We start from the raw sequence: 11,279 nt of genomic DNA, 5'->3' as shown, positions 1-11,279 counted from the left end.
AGGTGAGAAAGAGAAAAGACCCTTAACAAAATAGATTGATATGGTAATTGTAACAACAGACTTGAGCATATCAGAGCTGGTGAAGATGGTGCAGAATAAGGCAAGGTTTGGATATGTTGTTCATTCATAGGGTCGCTATCAGTCCATGTCTAGTTGATGCACCTAACAACAACAATGTGACATAGTGAAATTAACATTGCATTCCAGAGAAATGGGCAAACCTAGAAATCCTGTGGCCTAGCTGGGGAACCAAATGTAACCTAAGGATCAACGAGATTTTAAGTTACAACTAGACAACAAGACAGGGAGAATAATAGAATGATACAATAATTGGAATGTAGTGCTATCAAAAGAATGCTTTAATTGATAAACTATTTTTGTATGAAAACTAGGGAGAAAGGCCAAGATCAGAAAGAAATACACCCAAGGAGCATCACTTATTTTCACTATCATTACATTATCTTACATTACATTACAGATGCTTTTCATGTGTATAAAATACTTTGGCCAAAAACGTTTGACCTGAACTTTATCAAGAAGTCAAAAGATTCTATCCAATCAATCCTTTAGGTGTAACGTCTAGTGTACAAGAAATAAAGGACACATTTAAAAGATGACGTAGGAAACAACGAGGCAAATCTAGAATGTAGGTAGAATTACAGAAAGCAATTGATTTTGTCCTTTTAAAAAAATTGTCCAAATAAAGCAAAAATATAAAAGTGATAAGAGACTGCTCTAGACTGAAAGAAATTAAAGAAACAAATACAACGAATGACCTTTGACACGATGCTAATTAGAAAAACAGGTCCTAAGAGATATTGTATTGTTGTTAGCCACTGTCAAATAATATTGTAGCTTTAATAAGTGTGCAACACGCTCTATATGGTAACATAGAGTATAATATAAAAAAGGTACTCAACTGTAGTCGTGGCCGAGTGGTTAAGGCGATGGACTAGAAATCCATTGGGGTCTCCCCGCGTAGGTTCGAATCCTGCCGACTACGGGTTTCTATTCCTTTTGCAAGCAGACCACTTTGAAAAAATCTTAACGTTTCTTTCGAATCTTCTCCAAGCTTCTAAAAAGAGGGATTGCGCATTGCCCTTAAAGTAAGCATTTTTGTATGGCTAACCTGAACCTAAAGCAAGGAAAGCAACTGATTCTTTGGCTTTCTCCCAAGCTCCCTTACTTCTAGTTCTACACTTCGAAATTATGGTGACTTATAATTATGGTGTTCGAAATTATGATGATATAATAATTTATACTTAGCACCACACAGCAAACCCACCTGTTCGTTTTTGTATATATTTAACTGCCTAAAGGCTCTCATAGGTGGGCCAGTGGCGCAATGGATAACGCGTCTGACTACGGATCAGAAGATTCTAGGTTCGACTCCTGGCTGGCTCGTCACTGCCTTTCGTTTTCCCCCACTTACAAAATTTTACGATGTACCTACTGACTACAATCAAAGAGATACTGTGGATATGACAACCTGTAACGATCTCCTGAGTGCCACTTTCTGTTTTCATTTTTTCACATTCCAAATAGAAAAGTTCTGGATGATGCCGCTTAAATTGCCTAGTAGATGGTTTGGGGTTGTGTTTTGTTTTGTTGTGTTGTGTTTTGCTTGATTTACTGTGAAGAAACAATATCCATCAATTTTAGGGAAAAGGGTTTCACTTTCCTGTGGCATATTCTATGTTGAAAGTAACCATGGATACATTTCTTAACTGATTGAAATGAATGGCTTGTTAGATTAAAAGTGTTCTAACCAGTGACTCAGAAAGTTCCACGTTAAATACACTCTTTTTTCCCCCCAACCATCTATTTTTCATAGATGGAAATAGGGAGCTCAGGAATAGGGTCCGCACTGGGTACTACGTGTTTTTTTTTTGTTTAAAAACAAACAAACAAACAAACAAACAAAAAAACACCAACAACCCACCCCAATTGTTTTCCATTTCAGTTCTCAAATCAGAACAGAAGTCTCAATACATATTAATAATACATATTTATAATGCCTCAAAAATCTGTCTCCAGATATCTCTTTGATATTACTTGCCGTCTACCACTCTGCTACTCAGTTTCAACAAATACTCAATGAATGCCAATTCCAGATAAACTGATTTTTTGCTGTTTAAACAAGACCGAGCTGCCATGCTTCTGCCACAGGACCTTTGTATTTGCTGTTATCTCTGTCTGCAGTCATTCTCTCCTACTTAGTAACCTGGATCATTTCTTCATCTCTTTCAGATCTTTATTTGGATTTAGTGAGAACTTCACTACCTTCTCTATTTAAATTTACAATATCCCACTCCCGACATTCACACTGTTTATTATTCTCCTTTCTTATGTTGCCTTTCTTTACTTTTATTATTTTTTGGTTAATGTTTTGTCCTTTCTAGAATGTAAATGTCATAAGAACTGCATTTTGTTTTTCTATACTGTAACTGCTGTAGTTTTAGCACTACACAACTACTGGTAAGCAAGTATTTTAAAGGAATAAATGCATACATAAAACAGAACGAAGAGAAATTTGAGCATTAATAAGTGGGATAAATGAATGGATTAGAGCTTTTGCTTTCCACAACTTTGGACAAATTATTTCCATTTTTAAAACTTCAGTATTCTCATTTGTAAAAGTTGAGTACTTTGAGAAATTGTGAAGATTAAATGTGTAGGAACTTGCAAAACACTTGCAAAAACACTGCTTCATGGCACATAAGTACTCAAGCAATTAATTTATTAAAGCCTTTTTTTCCCCCTTGTTGCTTTTGAGAGTTGATTTTTGGAAAGTGATTTTTGGAAACCAGAGAGGTTGATAGATTGTCCAAGAAAATCGTCAATCAAGAAAAGATTTTCATAAGGCCAAACAGCAACTGTACCAAGTTTCTCCTTATATTACAGATTAGTGCCCTTTCCCTCTTACATTCACCTAGATAATGGCAAGTGTTATTGGGAAAGTCTGCTATCAGAGATCTTCTAAAATTCTGAAGAGCAATAATATTAGCTTAAAGACTAAGGAGAGCCTGATTCAATTCAGTCTTTCTAATTACCTGCTATACATCTGAGAGCTGGTCAAGAAACATGGATGATAGAAGAATCAATGCAATTGAGTTGTGGTATTGGCGAAGAGCACTAAATATCTCATAGACAAGCCAAAGAAAAAACAGGCCCTGGGAAAAGTGAAGCCAGAGTGCTCCTTAGAGGTAAGTATGGCAAAGTTTCCTCTCTCATACTCTGTGTTATTGTTAGGTGTCATCAAATCAAGTACAACTCATAGTGATCTTATGAACAACAGATCTAAACTCTTTCCTAACCTGTGCCATCTTCACAGTCTTTAACACATTTAAGCCCATTTTTGCAGTCATTGTGTCAATTGACCTAGTTGAGGGTCTTCCTCTCCTTTGCTGTCTCTCCATCTTCCCGAATGTGATGTCCTTCTCCAATGAATAGCCTCTCCTAGCAACGTGCCCAAGTATGTATCTGTTTGTTCTTTTGGCAGTCCATGGGATATTTAATACCAATCTCCAACACAACAGTTCAAAGACATCAATTTTTTTTCCTGTCCTTATTCACTGTCCAGCTCTCAGCAGCATAACAAATGCCTGAAAAGACCTGTCCTTAAATAGACCTCACCTTAGTTCTCAAACTAACTTCGTTGCTCCTCCATAATTTGGAGAGATCCCTGACTGTAGACATTCTCAGTGCAATATATGTCTTCTGATCTCTTGACTTCTAGTACAAAGTGTATTGATTGTGGATCCATCCAAAATAAAGTTGTTCCGCGGCAGGTGGCTGGCTGCTGCTCTTCCCGGGTCTCTTCCGGGTCCCTCTCGCGGCGTTCCCAGGTCTGGCGGCGGCGTTCCCGGTTTGGCGGCGGTGTTCCCCCAGCAATTCCACTACTGGGAATATACCCTGAAGAGACCATAGCTGACATCCAAGCAGATATATGCACACCCATGTTTATTGCAGCTTTGTTCACAATAGCAAGGAGTTGGAAACAACCTAAGTGCCCATCAACAAACGAATGGCTAGAGAAGCTGTGGTATATTCGCACAGTGGAATACTATGCTGCATTAAAAAACAAGGAACTCATGCAATATTATTCAAAATGGTTGACTCTGGAGAACATTATGCTGAGTGAAATATCCCAGTCACAAAAGGACAAATATTACATGATGCCACTGTTGTAGAATGGGACTGTCCTTGGGGTTGGGGAGAGACTGAGTAAGATGGTTCAATAATGTATACTGCACTGAAACAGAAGAGGGAGAAAACTGTTTAAAAGAGATATATAACTAGGTATTTCTGTCATCACAGGAGACTAGAGCGAGGGCTACATGGTGGAGGGGACCTGGGGGAGGGTTTGTAAAACAATGAAAGAATCTTTTCTTTTACTTTTCCATAATTTTTGGACTCATGTACTTATAACTTGTTAGTCAAATTTGTGTCTTCTAGGTTGCAACACCCCCATGATACATCTTCAAGGATATGAACATGTACGGCCAAGCACAATCAATAAGAGTGCATCTAAATTCCAAAATCAATCTCCATAATAGTCTATGTGTTTCCTACTGCCAAAGGGGCCCTTTAGAGTAGTGAGAGAAGACCTTCACCCTGAAACCCACAGAGTCCCTTTTCAGCAGGAAGTAGCTAAGAGAATACGCCATCCCCTTTTCCTTATGACTCAGGGTGAAGTCTCTCTCAGGGAGGAGTGATAGGGAATGGCAAAGGACACACTGACAAAGAAGATTAATCAGAACTGGCTTTGACAAGCACTGTGGCATTTGGACAAGAACAAACTGGGAGGAGGGTAGAGAGAATAGTGCAACAATGAATGAATGGAAACCCAAAATCTCTGTAAATGTTTATGAAAATTAATAAAATATAATTATAGGGAAAAAAAATAAAGTTGTTGACGGTTTCAATCTTTTCTCCATTTAACATAATGTTGCCCATCAGTGCACTGGTCAAAGTTTTTGTATTCTTGATATTGATGTACAAAACATATTTAAGGCTGTGGTCTTTGATCCTCTACAGCAAGTCTTCCAAGCCCTCCTGACTTTCAGTCAGCAAGACTGTGTCATCTGCATAATCTGACTTATTGATGAGTCTCCCTTCAATTCTCAAACCACCTTCTTCCTCATAGAGCCAGCTTCTCAAATAATTAGCTCAGCATACAGATGGAATATAAGTATGGAGATAGGATACAACCCTGACATACACTTTTCCTAATTTTAAATCATGCTGTGTTCCCTTGCTTTGTTCATACAACAGCCTCTTGGTCTTACATAGGTGTTGTATGAGTGCAATTAAGTGTTCTGGGACTCCCATTCTTCTCAATAATAAACATAACTTGTTAAACACTTATGCACACATTGCACAGTCAATAAAGTAAAAATAGACATTCTTCTGGTATTGTTTGGTTTCAGTAGGGATCCATTTGATATAAGCAATGAATCCCTGTGCCTCTTCTAAGTCAGGCTTGAACTTCTGTCAGTTCTCTGTTTATGTACTGTTCTAATAACTTTTGAATGATGTTTAGCAGTATTTTGCCTGCCATATAATACTATGATAATTTCCACATTCTGTTGGATCATCTTTCTTGGGAAATGGGAACAAACACAGATCTCTTCCAGTGACTCAGCCAGATAGCTGTCCTCCACATTTACTGGCATAGACTGGTGAGCACTTCCAAGACTGCCTCTGTCATTTAAAACATGGCGATTGTTATCTCATCTATACTTGGGGCTTTGTTTTTGACCAATGTCATCAGAGCAGCTTGAACTCCATAACCATTGGCTCTTGATCACATGGTACTTCCTGAAATATTTCAGTGTCAGCCAACTCTTTTTGGTACAGTGATTCTGTGTATTCCTCCCATCTTTTTTGATGCTTCCTGGATCAATGAAGATTTTGCCCATTCCATCTTTAAGTGTTGCAACTCAAGGTTTAAATTTGTTTTCCAGTTCTTCTATCTCGAGAACTGCCAGATGAGTTCGTCTCTTAGATGTGTTGTTAGGAAAGACTATTGGAAAGTGACATCATGTTTGGAAAGATGGAAGAGGGTCAGTTTGGAAAGATGGAAGAAGGAAAGGAAGACCCTTAGCTAGATGGATTGGTACAGTGACTGTAGCTTTGGACTTAAATGTGTCAGAGATAATGAGGATGTCACTGAATAGAACAGGGTTCAGATTTATTGTTCTAGGGTTGCTATGAATTGTGCTTCACTCAACAGCACTTAAGAACATAACAATAGCAAGCTAGTCTGACTCATAGCAACACTTTTCAGTAATGGATTCCAAAGTAATGGTCTTTCAAAGGCAAGAAGCTCCCAGTAAAGAAAAAACAAACACCCAAAACCAAACATAGCAGAGGATGGTTTCGATCCATCGACCTCTGGGTTATGGGCCCAGCACGCTTCCGCTGCGCCACTCTGCTTGCTTACTGTTAGTAGAATGTTCAGAAGTACACAACTAACAGTAAGTAACACATGTTGGAGAGGATGTGCTAAGATAGGCAGGAACTTTTATACACTGTTGGTGGGATTGTAAAATGATACAACCGCTCTGGAAGGCCGTTTAGCATTGCCTCGGAAAGCTGAATATAGAAATTCCATACTACCCAGCTATTCCACTGCTTGGAATATACCTCGAGACAATTAGAACAGAGGTACAAACGGAGACTTGTACATCAATGTTCATAGTATTATTCACCATCGTAAGAACATGGAAATAGCCCACATGTCCAACCACAATAGAATGGATTGAAAAACTGGTAGATTCACAGAATGGAATACTAGGCAGTATGCGGGATCAATGATTTTGTAATTTACTACCTAAAATGGGAGGGACTGGAGAGCATTATGCTAAGTGAACTAACTCAGTCCCATAAGGACAAGTACTATACAAGACCATTATTGTAGAATGAGAATGAGGATCCAAGGCAGGGGAGAGGGTAGGAGCAGAGGGCAGGTGTGGTGTGGGTTAATCATAGGGTCGCACAATTTATGAGTGGAGGGGGGCGTGAAGGAAGTGAGAAAGATCCGGTGTGAAAAACAAGGTATACGAACTTTTTAAACAAACACGTGTTTTTGTTTCTGTTTTTTAAAAAGCCTGTATTATAGAGAGCATTTCTTTGATTTTCCAATATCCAAAATGTTATTTCCTAAGATATTCTCTCTCTCCTAGTTTCATTATTAAGAAAATCACTAATAAAGGTTAAAATTTTTTTTTTTTTACTTTGGCTGCTTTTCTCCTGTGCACAAATGCATTATTAGGTGTCTTAGGCGAATGTGTACCCGACATCTAGAATTTAATCCATCTGATTATACCAAATGTCTCAAAGATAACCTAAATTACAGAAAACAAGGACTCTATTTTCTCCCGTGCTGCAGGGTGGTTGTATATAATCTCCTCGGGGCTCCCTAGCCCCAGCTGAGGAAAACAAACAAAAACACAACTAATGGGCTTTACCGAATTTAAAAGTTCTCGGAACCTCTAACACAGGGGGGGGAAAAATAAGGATTTAACTATCCTCTCACTTGCGCACAATAGCTGCGAATGCGTTTTGTGCCTCTGGAAACGAGCTGCTTTCCTTCATGATTTGCAGGAATGTAGGGGTCAAGAGAGTCTGGGATGCGGTACTTGAGCCCTTCAGCAGGAAAAACAAACCCAGATGTGAAGTGGGTGAGAAAAGGTCACCCACCTGCTCAGCTTTCAAAGGCTGGAGCGTGAGCAGAGGATGGACAGTCAGTCTCGCGAGCGCCGCGAGGGCTGACGGGAAAGCCAGGTTAGGAGTCCGAAAGAGCCGCTTAGGAGCGGAATCCATGCGTCTTCAGAGATCAAAGGACTACGTGATGGAGAAACAAGGCCCAAGCACAATAATCTGCTCCTATATATGCCTGTCTAGTTTTCAAAGGCACCTCGAGAAGCCTTAAAATTGGTACTCAGTCCCTAAAATGGCATCGAGATTGAGTTCGCTTCGCCGGAAGGTACTTCTCAAACTTTAAAAAGTTGCAGACCGTAGCTCCGAGGTCGGAGAAAATGACTTCCTTCAAAATGAACATTCAAGTCCCTGGGTTATATGGGAAAGTGTCATTTTTTTTTCTGGTCTCTCTCTACAATTTGTAACATCGCTAAATCCTCTCACTTCTAAGCAATATTTAGCCTAGTGAACTAAAAATAACTGACCCCGACGTGATTCGAACACGCAACCTTCTGATCTGGAGTCAGACGCGCTACCGTTGCGCCACGAGGTCCCCTGGAAAGGCTTCTTTATACATTATTATTTATATGTGAATCGGCTGTTTGGAATTACTTTTTGGTGTTTAATAAAGTCCACCGTGTTGACTGCAAAAGCATATTCAGTAACGCCGGTTCACATCACAACGCTGTCCACTCTCACTTTCTGTGCACCAAAGTGACCTTTATTTTAACTTTTTTATCTTTAGATTTCATGTCTTTATTAAAAAAATGTTTGCAGACGGGTTTTGTTAGGTTTTGTCTTTTTTAAAAAATACAAGTATTGTTTAAGGTCGGTCGTTTTGGAGGATTGGGCGCAGTGAGAGTGGGAATTTAGAATAAAATCAGTGAATTCGCACTTACCTCTTTCCCTTCCAAATTTGGAGCTCTAACCAGGGTGGCTTTTGAACTATTTTCCAAGGTTTACTGTCAACACTAACTAGAGTGACTTAATTTTGTTTTTCCTTCCCGCTTTTCCTCTGTTCTCTTTGTTGTTGTTGTTAGGTGTTGTTCAGTCGATGACGACTCATAGCCAGTCCATGAACAACAGATCTGAACTCTGTCCTATCTTGAGCCATTCTCATCGTCCTCGACCCATTTGAGTCCATTGTAGACAAGAAATGCGATTTGATTATACAGTGTGAGAGCCCTTAAAAATCAAATAATTCTATCTGTAACTGCCTAGGAGAAGAGTAACCGGTCTCCCTGGCAGAACCAGTGGGTAATTCTAAAGCTGACTCAGCTTTCGTTGGTTAAAAGTGCCTGCCCGCTTTAATAAACAGAAAATGAAAGGTTTGATTCTCACCTACTTTGAGCTGTGGTTTTGTTTTCTGGCACCCAAAATCTACATCAGAATCAGCTCTCCAATTAGTCTCCAGGAGACTGAATTCCTAGAAAAAGATATTCTGAAAAGTGATCCACTGTCTAACAAATAAATCGTTTTCACTTTCTCTGAAAATGAAGGTTTCCATTTTAAGGAGATAAAAAGAATCCATGGTCTAGGGTATCAATTAGGAATTGTAAAAGACAACCATTAAAGGCCAATAATCTTTTTTGTTACCTTGTTGTACTGTGGCAGATGATGTATTGCTGTAATGCTGGAAATAATGTCGTTGGTATCCCAAATATCAGCAGTCACCATGGTAGATGGGTTCAGCAGAATTTATAGACCAAGACAGACTGGGAAGAAAAGTGGTGATGTACTTCCAAAAATCAGCTGATGAAAATTTTCTGGATCACAACACTACTTTGTTTGGCCTTCTGACTTTGAGCAAGTCACCACAGAAAAATAATCACTGCAGGAGGAAAATGTTTTGGTGAACTAGAGGGCCAGTGAGGGTGAGAGTAGAGGTCTGTAAGGGTGAGAAAGATCCTCATAAGGGGGATTGTCACAACTGTGGTCTCAATTGACAGAGACATGCCTGTGATTATGAGGATCAGGCAGAACTAGGAAACATTTTATAAACATAAGATGTCGATGAGTCAGAACTGACTTGTTGGCAGTTATCTATTTATATGCTAAAAATAGTTGTCTGACTTTTCATATTCTGTGTGTGATCATACTCAATCTTCACAAAAGGTCTAGGAAAAATTGCCCTAGCAACTGGAAGCTAAAAGCTAAACAACTAACGCAATTTTTATAGTATGTAAAACACAAGGCAAATAGAGACAAGATCACAACTATCTGAAACAAGAAAGAGATAAGGATGCAAAAACATAGTGACTGTGCCTTCCATCCTCCTGCAGCTGAAGTAATGACTGTGCTCTCTTGCCAATGACAGCCTCAACCTCATTTTAGTTGCAGTGTTGCTAAAAGGACAAATGCTAAAGCCAAAGAGGAGGAAATGGATGATTTTGACAAAATTTTGCACTCTGATATTGATCAAACATACAATCAAAATATGTTATTGATAACTGGTGACTAGAACGCAAAGGTTGCAAACAATGAAGAAGGAAAAGTATGGACTTGCTGACAGAAATAAGGCTGGAAATAGCATGATCAAGTTTTGTATGTTCAATGATTTATTAATTACAAAAGTCTTTTTAAAAAACACAAACACAACTTTACACATGGCCCTCATCAGATGGGTTCCATAGGAATCAGACTGACTACATTTAGGAAAGGAATCATTAAAGAAGCTCAGTATCAGCAGTTGAAACAAGAACATCAATGACTCAAAAAAAGAAAAAGAACATAAATGATTCATGTGCAAATTCCAAATGAGATCGAAAAAAATGAAAACAAGTCCACAAGAAGAACCAAAATATAACCTTGATTCTATCCCATGTGAATTTAAAAATCAACTTAAGAATAAGTTTTACAACAATGAATGAATGGAAATCCAAAGTCTCTGTAAATTTTCATTGAAATGAATAATACATTTTTTTAAAAGAATAGGTTTGAAGCATTACCACTAATGATTAAAAACTAGATAAATTAGTAATTGCGACGTCCTGTTACCGGTATCCTTGGTAGCGCTTCTCCAGGACTAGACCCATCAAGGAAATTTTCAGAAAGCCACAATGGCAGAAAATGGTGATAATGAAAAAATGGCTGAGCTGGAGGCCAAAATCTGTCATGAGATTGAGTATTATTTTGGTGACTTCAACTTACCACGGGACAAATTTTTAAAGGAACAGATCAAACTAGATGAAGGATGGGTACCTTTGGAGATAATGATAAAATTCAACAGATTAAATCGTCTAACAACAGACTTTAATGTAATAGTAGAGGCATTGAAGAAATCAAAAGTAGAACTCATGGAAATAAGTGAAGATAAAACTAAAATCAGAAGATCTCCAAGCAAACCCCTCCCTGAAGTGACTGATGAGTACAAAAATTATATAAAAAACAGATCTGTTTATATTAAAGGCTTCCCAACTGATACAACACTTGATGACATAAAAGAATGGTTGGAAGACAAAGGTCAAGTACTAAGTATTCAGTTGAGAAAAACAGTGCACAGAACATTTAAGGGATCAGTATTTGTTGTGTTTGACAGCATTGAATGTGCTAAGAAGTTTGCAGAAACCCCT

General features: G+C 38.5%; 4 non-coding genes across 4 annotated transcripts; 2 read left to right on the top strand and 2 right to left on the bottom strand.

The window, feature by feature from the left end:
- Positions 1 to 921: 921 nt before the first annotated feature.
- TRNAS-AGA lies at positions 922 to 1,003 on the top strand. The gene has a single exon. It is a non-coding gene; the product is annotated as a tRNA-Ser (tRNA).
- Positions 1,004 to 1,331: 328 nt separating this feature from the next.
- TRNAR-ACG lies at positions 1,332 to 1,404 on the top strand. The gene has a single exon. It is a non-coding gene; the product is annotated as a tRNA-Arg (tRNA).
- Positions 1,405 to 6,369: 4,965 nt separating this feature from the next.
- On the bottom strand, positions 6,370 to 6,441 carry TRNAM-CAU. Its single transcript has one exon. It is a non-coding gene; the product is annotated as a tRNA-Met (tRNA).
- Positions 6,442 to 8,188: 1,747 nt separating this feature from the next.
- Positions 8,189 to 8,260, bottom strand: TRNAW-CCA. The gene has a single exon. It is a non-coding gene; the product is annotated as a tRNA-Trp (tRNA).
- Positions 8,261 to 11,279: the final 3,019 nt, after the last annotated feature.

This window comes from Elephantulus edwardii, unplaced genomic scaffold (assembly GCF_000299155.1).
Source record: "Elephantulus edwardii isolate Elephantulus edwardi_28Jun2011 unplaced genomic scaffold, EleEdw1.0 scaffold00391, whole genome shotgun sequence".
NCBI lineage: Eukaryota > Metazoa > Chordata > Mammalia > Macroscelidea > Macroscelididae > Elephantulus > Elephantulus edwardii.
Note: the sequence above shows the minus strand (reverse complement) of the source record. Positions and strands in the feature narration are given on the sequence as shown.